This window comes from Delphinus delphis, chromosome 16 (genome assembly GCF_949987515.2).
Source record: "Delphinus delphis chromosome 16, mDelDel1.2, whole genome shotgun sequence".
NCBI lineage: Eukaryota > Metazoa > Chordata > Mammalia > Artiodactyla > Delphinidae > Delphinus > Delphinus delphis.
In genome coordinates, this window is record NC_082698.1 from 64775253 (window position 1) to 64788623 (window position 13371).

Sequence of the window (13371 nt, forward strand, 5' to 3'; positions counted from 1 at the left end):
TCTGGAAAAAAAAAAAAATCAGACTAGGAAAGAACATCTTGAAGGTATGTCATGGAAAGATCCAATATATTAGAATGGTATAGTCAGTTTTTAATTTCAGACAGTAATTTTTTTCTCATATGTGTTAAAGTATAAGAACAAAAGTCTAATAAGATTTTACACTTAAAAGTCATTAACTGATTAACTAAGGAATCCACATAACAGCTGTATGAGGTTTGTGTTAACTATCTACCACTTCACAGATCTTGTGTCATTTAGAAACTCTTACAGCTCTTTTCATCTCTGCTCTTTTCAAAAATCTTTAAAAAGAACTAATTATTATCATGTCTCCAGTGAAGGGTACGTATCAAATTTCTCTCCTGAAAAGAGAAAACTCAATGCTTTATGAACAAGTGACTTTCCAAAACCAGTCAAATAATTAAATGTCTTTCCTGGTGAAATGACTCCAAATTTCAAATATCCTTTGCCATCTGTTATGTTTTGTTTGCCTTGAGTAAAAACAAAAATCCACTTGCATGACTGCATGTAGTAGGTGCTCAATAAATATCCATTGAAATCTTTTATTGTAACTTTTGGATAAATTGCTTTGAATAATTCAACCATTATTTCACACACTCAATTGAAATTTTTGAAAACATAAATAATATTGTGTTCCTTTCTTCCAAATGCCTAAATTATTTCCCACTAGAAGTGAATTAGGTGCTAAGTTATATAGACTATTTTATTTGCTCCAATAGTAATAGCATGTTCCCTTTAGTACTGAGTGTTGGGGGGGATGTGATATGTCCATGTTTGGGGTACAAAAATGAAAAAAAAGAGAGACATACAGACAGACGTTAGAGCAGATTTTAAAGAGACATCTGAAAGGTAATGGAGTCAGTTCTTCAAGTAATGTTTATGAAAAGGAAATGATGCTGAATTATTAGAAAAGGACAATACTAAGATCAAAAATTTTTTGTTGTGGTTCTAAGCAAAATTGTTACAGAACAAAACTTAATATGACAATTCCATTAATGGATATTAATAGAGGGTTTTCAGATTTTTGGTAAGCCCTGTTTGAGTTTCATTTAATGACTTATTAATTAAGCTCCAGGAATATTTAATCATTTTCTATAGATTGCAGACTTCTTAATTTATATGGTTAATATGGGAACTTTCACTTTCCCATTCATATCAACTCATTGCATTGTGAAAACACCTCATGAGAGAGATGAGAATAACTTATTACTTGCTGTGCCCACAAACATGTTATCTCAGTTTATTCTGGAAATTGCCCTGAGATGTGAAACACTGTTCCCAGTTTACAGATGAGGAAACTGACACGATGCCATGCTGCTAGTCTGATTCAAAGGCTGTAATATCTCTTCCATACCAGGAAATAAATGTAGTCTTCCGTGAACAGATTTAATTTGAATACCTGCAGGCCACATCTGTCTTGAACTGGTTCTGCAGGTATTCATCTGTGCACACTGATATGCTGATTTAATAAAAACTTAGATATAAAAACCTCTTCTTTTTTTTTCGTTTTTTTTCATTTGTTGGCCCTCTCTTTCACCCATACCCAGCTCACGCGGCTTGAATTCTGGCTGGCACGGTAGTGCAGTCAAGGCTGCAGCTGTTAGCATCCCCTCCTCCCATGCTCATCATGAGTTCTGCAAATGAGCCCTGCAGACTGGTATTGCGTTCTGCAGTTTATGTGACAAACAGCTTTTGTGGCCTTTGATTTTTCATATCACTCATAAATTCTGGCAGCAGACGGGCTGTTTGTCAGATTCACATTCCATAGATTTGAAAGTAAAGAGTTGACGATTTCTGCATTGAAAGTGCAGAAATTTATTTGTATAAGATTTATTTATAAATTTTACTTAAAACTACTTTGAGAGGAACCTAGGATATTCTCTTGGTCCTGCCTAACTGCAAATTATTTCTATCCTTGTGCCATAAATCTTGATAATACGTCTTTTAAAATGTGCCTGAGAGATGTATTTCGTGTTTAGAGTGCTGGATTTTAGTGAGTCAAATTGTGCTTGGGCAGTATGTTTGCCTCTTCACGTTCTGTGTGACACTGTAGGAAAATGGAGACTTCAGTCATTCAGCTGCAGGCTCTAAGAAAGCCTGTTGTAACTGTGCATTTTAATTAACCGAATCAGCTGAGGAAATGTTGTCCCTCTACTGTGGTGTAGCTGTCTGCCTTGTAACGTACATCCCTGGATAAACAGAGGACTTCTATTTCTTAAACTGCCTTTCCACCATAGTCTTTAGGAGTGTTGGGCTTTTTCTTTTTTCTTAAATTACAGGTGGAGAAGGTTTAATTAACTCTAAAATGATTCTCCAGGAAACTCAGTTGCATTTTTTTACAACACTTTGCACTACAGTATAGTTACTGCAGGATGCGTGTTGTGATTGGAGCACACAGAAACATTTATAAACTTAAATCTGTTTTGTCATATTACCAGAGATGGCATCTGCACTTGGGTACAGTTGAAATACAATTGAAGATCACATAGTTTGTGTTTTCAAACTAATCAGTGGGCTACTGTGAACTGAGCCAACAAAATGGGAATAATTTAACCATTGATTATTTCTGCACAACACACTGCTGGATGTTAAAACTGAGTTGAATATGAGGAGGTAGTTGTGGTTCAAAGAGTTACATGCAAATTTGACCTCTGGAAGTATAATTTGTGAGCCTGGTATTGAATACTGCTGAATACATCCTGCTGGAAACTTCTTGCCTATGTGATTGGTTATAGGTTAGTTAAGCACTGAGTTCCTTTCATTCAGCTGTTAACCACACAGAATTTCTTGAATCTATAGTAGATTAGTGCCAGTTTCAGAACAGTGGTATTTCATCTTTTCAAACTATATGCCATGGAGCCCAGGGCCCTCTACCTGAGCTAGACCAAGCAGATTCCAATACTGAAGATTAAAAATAAAACCAAAACTCGACCACTTCTTATGTTTCTTTCTTTTAAATAAGAATGGAAACAAAAAAAATTCTTTTTAAAATTAAAGTAACCACTGGGTATATCTTAAGCAAGAGAGATAGAGATTAGAGGTAAAAACTGATGCAGTGTTTATAGTAAAACCCTGAAATGGATAACTAAGAGAGGGACTAAGGAACGCAGTCCTTGGAAGATCATTAAAAATACAATTAAATTAGCTTAGAGTTTGAAATAGAAGGTAAGAAAATGGACTGCAAGGTTCTCAAAAACCCTCATAGCTACAAGTTTTATGACTAAATGAAGGTTTCATTTCAATTCTCGTATTATTACATATGTTCCAAAGATGAATCTGCTCCATTGATGGCAAAGATTACCACAGTCCAGAGTCTGAGTGATACCTCACATTTAAAGGAATACTTGGATGTTCTACACATCTGCCCTGCCTTTACAAATCACGATTAAAATGTGACTTAAAAATATATTCAGGGGGGATGTAACTTCTATTTCTGAAATTAAACTACAGTTTACAAAATTATAGTTCTTCATTTATAGAACTAAAAAAAGCTATTGAATACAAATAGATTTTTGACTCCCTTTTAAATCAAATTATTAGACTGTGTCATCTTAATTATTGCTTTTCTAAGAGAGAAAAAAAAAAAAAAAAAACATTAGTATTTTCCTCTTAACCCAGCCAGTAGGTGCATAGTCAAGTATAGTATAGATTGACTTATCAATAAAGTTGGATAGAGGGAAAAATTGAAAGATATTTTAAGTGGTGATGAGAGAGAGAAAAAAAATTCAGTGAAAAGGAGTAAGAGGATGGACAGAAGGTAGGAAAGGAGAGACCCAGCAAACGGCAGACGCTTCAATCCTCTATAATCAATTGTGCCTTCTGCAAAATCAGTGTTCAGGAGGTAAACAAAGAATGAGCATTTCTAACTGTCAACTTCTTAGTATTTGATGTTTGAAACCTTCAGTAGAATAGTTACTTTGAAAATGTATATAATCAGAAAGCCAAAGACCTGTGACTTGGTCTCTGTGACAGTGTAGGGTAGCCGCTTTGGGAAGGGAGGAGCGGCCTGGGAGTGTGTCTAAAGCAGAAGCCTTGTGGCACTAGGCATGGGATGAGAAGATATGAAGCTAAAGAGAAGAGGACCTTTCCCGAGAGGCAGTGAACAAGGAGCAGTCACAGATATATGGCTTCTACAACAAAAGCTGACTACCCAACCTTCGCTGAAATCAAGATGTATTCATTCTTTGAATGAAATATTCTTTCTTTGTCCCACATTTTTTTTAGCTCTTAGTAACTTTAACATGCCAGCTAAAATGGTCATACCTTTGGTTACTGTCAAAGAAAAATTGTTGTTAGATTATTCACAACATAGAAGCAACTTAAATCTGAACATGATTCTTAAAAACCATATTTTGTAAGAATAATTTTTGAAACCAGTTTACTGATAAATGAGAAAACTTTATATGTGAGAAAGTACATATAAAATAAAAACAAAAAATGTACATACAGACTATATAAATAAAAGGTTGACAGTAGGGCTTCCCTGGTGGTGCAGTGGTTGAGAGTCCACCTGCCGATGCAGGGGACGCAGGTTCGTGCCCCGGTCCGGGAAGATCCCACATGCCGCAGAGCGCCTGGGCCCATAAGCCATGGCCGCTGAGCCTGCGCGTCCGGAGCCTGTGCTCCGCAACGGGAGAGGCCACAGCAGTGAGAGGCCCGCGTACCGCAAAAAAAAAAAAAAAAAAAGGTTGACAATAACCTTATAATAATTAACAGAAAATCAGTTCAACAGACATCTACTATGAATAAAAGTCTATAACCAATCACCACTGGATGGAAGAAGAGATGGTCCCTTTCCTCAAAAAGGGTATGAAAACACATTAATAACTCTCACATAAGGCAGCCTGTGATACTGTCTCCAGTAGACATACAAAATATCATGGAAAACAGGGAAGGGCAAGCAAGATTAAGAAGACTTCTAGAATGAGTAGAATTTGAGTTGGATCTGTTATAAGAAGACTCAGAGATTGACAGGAGGACTTGGGAGAGGAAAGCCATTTCTCACAAAGGAAATAGCTTGAGCAAAAGCACAGAGGTAGGAAAGCACTTCAATAACTGGCCAGTGTTAGAGCATGGGGAATAATGTGGAAATAAAGGTAGGGATGTAGTTGGGCTTTGATGGGAGGTTTAGGATTTTGGTCTTATGTACCACATTACTCTTCAGTATTAATCACGTGCCCAGTTGCCCCTGAGCTTATGGCAGTTAAGATTCTATTTCTTGAAAGTCTGCCAGATATCTGTTTGTTATTCCATGTAAAAATAGATAGTGGAATACAGCTATTAAAGCATTCTGTTATACTGAAATTTTTAGCAATTAGAGCTAATAAAGGGAAGGAGAAGGTTACGATTATGTGCCAAGCTTTATACTAAGTGATGTCATCTAAGTCATCTTATTTAATCATCTAGGAACTTTATGAGTATTAAATTAAATAATTAAATTAAATTAAATAATATATGCAATGTGCCAAAACAAAGTACATAAAAATATTCAAGAAATGCTGATTCTTGGCCCTGTTGTGACAATCCTGTGATGATTATATTATTTTACACATTTTTACTTTTAAGATGAAGAAGCTAACACTCAAGATTTTGCAGTTATTAAGTCCCAGAACCAGAATTCAAACTGTTTCATCCTGGTTCCATAGCCCACGTTTTTTATTATATACAATATTGTCTCTCCGTGGAGAAAAACTAAGGAGAAAGCCTGTGTATAATGGTAATTCACTGAAGAGATTTCTCAAACTATAGTTTACTGAATGAAACATGGATTATTTGTCCTGCCTTGGTTCCTTTGGGAAGGCCCAACTGCATGTTTGAGAAAATATAGAGGTTTCTATGTAGGATAATTTCAGAGGTGCTTGCAAAGCACTTTTGCCCTCGAAGCATAACCCCTGCTCTTAGTATATGACTTTCTCACCTTTAGCAAAAGGTTTTTACCCCATTTAGGTGCAAGTGTCCTTGGAATCGATAATGATGCTAGTTGAGATCTGGGGATACATATTGGGTAAGGAGTAAGGAACCAAGAGAGCCCTCGGTAGCACTGGATGGAGGAATTTCAGTACGGATAATCCTAAGTGGAGAAAAGGCATGGGAGTGGAGGCAGGGAAGACAGAAGGCACACATCCCAGACTTGACTAGATTGCACTCTAGAGACAAACCCAGTCCGTTTGTGTGATCAGTCCAATCACAGAACTGATGAATTACCCTGTGACTTTCTGACAGGATCAAAATTTGAGTGGGGAGTCTAGAAAAGCAGGCAAAGTGATACAACAAAAGCATTGGGAAAAGATCTGCAGGCAGAAAACAAAACAAAACAACTAAAAAACAAACAAAAGAAACCTCCGTGTTAGAAGTGGGAAAATGTAAGAAACGTGAACCTTAAATTTGAGAATATGATGGGAAACGTGGAGGGTAAAACAGATGTCAGGAAAGTGAAATACAGGATGTTCATTATTTAGTATTATTTTTAAGATTAAGAAATAAATAACATGATCTTTAGACTCTATTTTTTTTTTTTTGTCTACCTTGACCTTTTCTTTTTAATTTATAGCTAGCTTAATGGTTTTGCATTTCAGTGTAAACTAAGACCCCGCACATCTCTGTGTGTTCAACCATAAAAACAACCAAAGTGAAGCCCATAAAAATATGTAGATTTTTACATTTTACTACTCAGTCCTCCTTGTAAAAGTCCATAGGGCTAAGTGCATGTTGCCTTTTAACAACATAAAATAGGCTGGAGTGAGTGCCACAGGCTGGGAAGATGACTACACTAGCAGATCAGAATTTAACTAGCAGAGGGATATCCTAATGGTAACTTACTAGAAATCATTTCCTAATGGAGCTGGAGGTGTATAATTTGGCTTGAGAAGCCTTGTGTGGGTAGGGTATGAATTATTTTAGGGCAGTCCTATAAAGAGGGACAAGATTTAAGATTAATGGATGAAATTTATCAGAGAACAGAGTCAATATAGGGACTCTGTTCTTATATTTAAAAAAAAAAAAAACTATATACACATTCCTGGCACATAATAAGTCAAGTACACAAAAATACACATACACGTAAACAAATATGTGATAAAATGTGAATAATCCTATAGGAAGGACATGGATTCTTTTTTTCCCCTAAGCATCTAAAACATGCCTAGCTTGGTGGAAAACACAGAATACTTATGTATATAATATGTCCGGTGCCATATTAAACAGGTCTTTAATTATTCCATTTTAATTGTAATTCAGTGATGTTACCTAACCTTCCTTAGGGTAAATGGCAGTAGTCCAACCAAATATTTATACCTTTTAACTTTAAAATTTCATACAGATTGTGCAGAATCCCTTTCATAAATTGATGAAAAACAAGCCAACACTGATCCTAAAGTGTCAAGTTAGTTTTTAAACCTCTTTCACTGTGGTAAGTTATCACAGGTTTATCAGAGACTTTAAAGTCACTCAACTACTTCAAGATCAACATGGTATGTCCTACAAGTTTCCTTTAAACATTCTTGTGAAATGGTGGTTGACCGCATCAAAAATCATGTTCCTTTTTTCAGAGAGTACAGCAGATCAAACTTAATGACAAGAAGCACTTTTTTGTTTTTTTGTTTTTGTTTTTTGCGGTACACGGGCCTCTCACTGTTGTGGCCTCTCCCGTTGCGGAGCACAGGCTCCGGACGCGCAGGCTCAGCGGCCATGGCTCACGGGCCCAGCCGCTCCGCGGCATGTGGGATCCTCCCGGACCCGGGCACGAACCCGTGTACCCTGCATCGGCAGGTGGACTCTCAACCACTGCGCCACCAGGGAAGCCCTACATTTTGTTTTGTGGTCTAACTTTTTTAATTGAAGATAGGATTCTCCTTTGAGTAAGATGACCAATTGTGTTGATTTATATGAGGCAAGACCTTTTTTGTGTGACATAGGAAGTAGAGAACAACAATTTAAGAGTGGGATAAAAGCATAACTGAAATTTTTTCCTGGGTCAGGGGGAAATGGGAGTCCCTGAAAATAAGGTATAAAGAATTATCAAAAGAGTTATCAATTTGCATTACAACATTTGCTGGATAGGTTAAGAGAGAAGCTCTTTTTCTTTTTTTCTCTTTTTTTTTCAATAAAATGGATTATTATTGCATATGGAGTTTCTGCTATTAGAAAGTACAGTTGCTAAATAGATTCCCTCTGTTTGGTCTTACATTGTGACCCAGATAGTCTTGTTCCCTCTGTGTTCCTGAAATTCTCCTCACATGTTGAGGAGACCTAACTCAAGAACATATAACAATAATCCTACGAAGGTAAAGCAGAATAAAATTAAAAAATGCTTTTTCCACTGAAAAACCATCATCCTCTCTCTGTTCTCAAGAGATTTCATAGGAACTCAGCTATCAAAGAGGATGGTTTTCTACTTAAATTATAAGAATTTTGGAAATACGTCTGCTACATCATACTTGGTAAGAAAAGCTACGTCCGGTAGAGAGAGATTTTTGATTACACTGGTCATTTTTTTGATGAAAGGCCCAAAAAGAGTACTCTTAAGTATTTAATTTTGCATAAATGAATAGGATATAACTCATAAAAAAGGCTTTGTATTTTTATGCTACTTTTTTTTAATCCAGTGATTTTCAACAGTAATAACTGGTAAAGTCAATAGTAATTTCTATACTAGGAGGAAATTTTGGATAATCTTTCACTGGGGGAAAAGAAAGAAACAACAGAATAGATGTCATGTAATCGATACCTGGAATATGTGCTAATCCCACTGTAACATGTTAAAGGCAATTACTTTTTGCTCAATAATGACGTTATCTTGCCATAAATGTTATATTTATAAGGTGTAAAGTCGACAAGGGCTCAAAATAGTGATACTGAAGAGGGGCAGGGCAAGTAACCTATGTTAATTGAAAACCTTTTCTATAATGATCTTTTTTGGGTCCCAATTAGAATTTTGATTTAGTTTGATAAGCTCTGGTTGGTGTCTATTTATGTTTATTGTACATTGCGGTCATTATTGATATGGGATGGAAGAAACTTTTTATGGAAAATAAACGTCAAAGACAAATTAAGTTACAGACTCACTGCCAAGTCTCAGAATTCATATTAATGTAAAGTGGATTTAGGCTTCTGTTACATAGAGGTTAGTAATGTCTTTTTCACCCAGGCCAAACATAGAACACTGGCAAACATAACTGATTATCTCACTAAATGCTTTTTGAAAATAATAGATAGTTGCCATTTTAGAGTTTACGAAGTGTTGCTCACATTTTGTCCTCCCAGTAACCATATGAAGTCAATAATTTTGCCCGTTTTACAGATGAGTAACTTCAAGTTCAGAAAAGCTGAGGAATTTCCTCGGGATTATTTGATTTGCAAGTGTCAGAGAAATTTGAATCTAAGGCCCATACCCTATTATTTACATGGCCATGATATGTTCCTTAAATCAAAAGAATCATAATATCTTTTTATATAGATTTTCTCTGTAGTATTTCTACTGTATTCTACCCAACTGCAAAACTCAACAATGATTTTGAAGAGTAGGCAAAAGTGGGTCCAATTCTATAGGCTATTATGATGTTAGATTCTAGAAAGTCTTACTTTCACCTGTGTATTATCTTACTAGTTTTCAAGAGTCATTTAATACAACCTATTTGGCTTGCATCAGTTCTGTTTCTCTTACAACATTTGTAATTAAAATCCACTGATATTACTTTTTGTGCTCATGGTTTATTCCAGCTGCCTCTGATTTTTGATATAGGTAGCTAAGAGAATACAAGTATAGCAAAATTCCATGGGTTTGCATAAAATCCAGATTCTAATGAGAATCCAGGGAAAAGGGAATAAAAGAGGCGACACAGTTTCTGGATTTTTCATTTCTCATTTCTCAGTTCTCATTTATCATGTCTGGAACTCATTTTGTCTTAGGCTTCATGGCCTGATGCTGTTTCTGATGTTAGTTTAATCCACACTTTAAATAAGCTGGTTGAGTTCTCTTCTTGGTAAATGTCAAGGGAAGAGGAGGTATTTCATGCGCCTGCAGCATCCTGAAAATCCTTACCAAATCTACAAATCTGACTCTGCATTATCCTTCCCCAGAGGGAGAGCATAATTTCATTATCTATGAATCATCACCTCTTAGACTGTAACATCATTGTCAGAGAGCCTAATAGAACAGTGTTCAGCTGACTGGCAAGGGGGAGGGAGGGAGAGAGTGCTGGGGCAAAGCACAGGTCACTGGCATGGTAACAAACTGGAGAGTTCCAGAGCTGGATGCGGAGGCCTCACTCACTCCACAGCTCAGACACTCCTGACTGGTAAATAACTGATGCTGGTTCTTTCAGTATTAATATCGAAATTTGTTTTCCCCAACTTCTTAAATTATATTTCAGTATCCTGCCTATGGAAAATATTCACACTTAATGAAAATATCAGAATATTTGGCCAATGTTGATGATTATAAATACTTAAAAAATATGTCTTATCGATTTTTGTTGCATTATTACTTGCTCTTCATCTTTGGACACTTATTTCTAGCCCTTAGTTCCAGTTCTGTGGCCTCTGGGCATTACTAAATAAGTCAATATACAAAATATAACTTAAAAAATTGTACTATAACCATGTTTCCAAGGGAGATGAACTAAATAAAATTAAAATCTGATTCATGGATTGAAAACCACATGTTGTAAACCACATTTACATAAGGGTTCAGGATAAAAAACTAAATAAAATGTTTGAATAGCTGTGGTTAGTCTAACCAGCCACTGGAGGTCGCTGATGCTCCACAGTAATACAGTCTATTGCCTGTCTATTTAGGCAGTTGACTCACTGAATCAAGAAAAAATGGTTTAAATTCTTTGAAAAGATGTAATGTCAACATCCTTGGAAAATATAAACTCATTTAAAAGAAATATATCTTGCATAATTATTGCTTGGAAGACTGGCACTTGGACTATTAACTCTATGCTGCAGTAGCACTATGCGTACCAGGGCTCATAAAAATTTGGGGATAAAACCCATACAGTTCAGAGACTAAACTGTATTTCCTCTCTCTCTGGTAAAGCATTCAAAGACTGAATCCGTTCTTCTTTGATGCATCTCTGCTGTGTATTTCAACAGGTCAGGCTGTTTATTTAACTGTTGTCACCTTTGAGGAAAGTCAGACACTTAATATAAATTTGGAATAGAAAATGAAATATCAGTTATATTTTTCTAATATGCAATGAGCTTTTAAATACTTATGAGAATAGATTTATGGTATGCAGTCCAAAAAGTGCCATGGGGTGGTGGTGAGGACGATGACTTTTGAGCAGGAGAACATTCATTCACCAGCTGGCTTTGTTAAATTTATAGTGGCGAACTAGTGATTGTCTAACCTACGAGAATTATGTACTGAGAACTAAAGAAGCTTCATTCCCAAAGAGAGGGAAAAGACTTTTTTTTTGGAATTCCATGTACTGAATCAAAATTGCTTTTACAATCTAAGGGATTTTATTTTGGTTCTTCTCTATTATTAAATTTATATGTAGTTAAATTTAGGCATTAAAAAATGACCAACCTTCACAATTTTGGTCATTCATGTAATCTTAACACACCAAGTGGCTTTGAACTTTAGAAACACTTTTAATACAGTGAACATATTTTATATATACTAGCAGTACCACAGCATCAAGTATTTGCAAGAGTTTCAAAATATGAATATAACTATGCCTTGCCTAAATTTATTTGGTATCCATGACAAATGAGGCAGAAGTTCAAGTCAAAGAATAAAAATGGGCTTTTTCACTTTAACACTGCATTTAATTAAAACAATCATGTTTAGTACAGGTAAAAATGAGGCTGACCAAAGAAAGTTTTGTTTTTAGATGGAGTATGTATTTACTGACATTTTATGAAAAATGTGAAATGACAACTTCAGTGAAAAACATCGCAGTAGTTTCAGTCATCCAGTTCATTGTACTGTAAGGAAGTATCTGCATTATTAATCACTTGGGAATCCGTGACTATTTGCCATTAATAAGTGTATATCCAACAGTTATGCATGGACAAATATCTTGTAGCTATGATGCTTTTCTGAACTGGTGTCTATTTTAAGGTTTCATCAAAATCAAAGTACAGTTCCTTGAGAAATCTACTTTCGAGGTTCCTTTTTCTTTATTGCTTATAAAAGTATGATTTTTATAATCTGGTTTCTTTGCAATTATATCTCATGGTGACTTGCCTAGATTTTTCCTCTCAGAATATGAAAAGCCTCCAAACTCTATAAAAATGCTGGTAAAAATAGCCATTTACTTTTTCTTTTTTGCTGCAGTGATTCTGTTTTGAAAGAACAGGGGCATGGTTAAAGATACAAAGCTTGTTGACAAGCCAAAGTAAATGAAACGGGCTCAACGTTGCAATTCCTGATTTTTGTTCCTATAATAGAATTCTTCGTTTTGGAGGATGAAAGAGAATACTGGCTAAAGACATTTTTCTAAAATCGAAATGAACTGTGGTCGAAGTTACTTAAATACAGAAGCTGTGATATTTGTGCTGCAGGCAATAAACTTTCACCACTGACATAAAAACATGCATGCAGCTTGCAGATTGCCAACAGGGTCTGTACAGAATCATACTGATGAATGGACTTCACAATATAGGTGAACAAGGGGACACTGTAACATGAGCAACAGAAAAGCAAAAGACAACTGCCATGGGGTTGGTCTTTTGTCCCGTAAGATTTATTTTATACGTTTATTAAGGTGTTGTCAAAACTATCCTTTTCAACGAGGCTGTCGGTGGTGGAAAGCGTTTCTTGGAATGTGTTCTCTTTACACCTCTGAATGAAGTGTCAGTCATCAGGGGACTGGTGTGTGTGCAGAGCATAGAGTGGAACACAACAGGACAGCCTGACAAATCCCAAACAGAACAGACAGCTCATGATTCCGCTCCCTACATTAGGGTCCTTAAAAGAGCTGGAAAGAGAAATTTTGGTAAGCTTCCAACCACATGCATTTAGCAAGCTGCATTCCCATTTGCACGCCTCATCTCTGAAAACTCCTTAAGGTGAGGAACAGTGGAGAAATCTGCCTCCTGCCTGTTTTATCTATTTATTTATTCATTTATATACTTATTTTAGAAATGTGGAGGCTAGAAGAAATTGACGGTGAAACCTCTAGTCTGATTTTTACAGAGAAGAGTTTGAGAGACAAGGCTTCAGGTCTAAAACTTTGTATTTTTACTGTCTCCTTGCATTTTGCAGTTGTCTACTTGCAGCATTTTAACCCTTCAGCAGTTTTCCCTAGGCTTGCTTTACTGTAGTTCAAACACCTCTGGGAACTGCTCATGGTGCTGCTTTAACCTTTCAATAGTTTTCTGCAGTGTTCTTTTTAAGCT

General features: G+C 36.0%; 2 protein-coding genes across 2 annotated transcripts in view; one reads left to right on the forward strand and one right to left on the reverse strand.

Annotated features, from left to right (window-relative positions):
• CTNNA3 (catenin alpha 3) overlaps positions 1-13371 on the forward strand; it is a 1614209-nt gene that overhangs the window by 696561 nt on the left and 904277 nt on the right. The gene's annotated exons all lie outside the window — the stretch shown is intronic.
• The window catches only part of LRRTM3 (leucine rich repeat transmembrane neuronal 3), a 181595-nt gene that overhangs the window by 165314 nt on the left and 2910 nt on the right, over positions 1-13371 (reverse strand). The gene's annotated exons all lie outside the window — the stretch shown is intronic.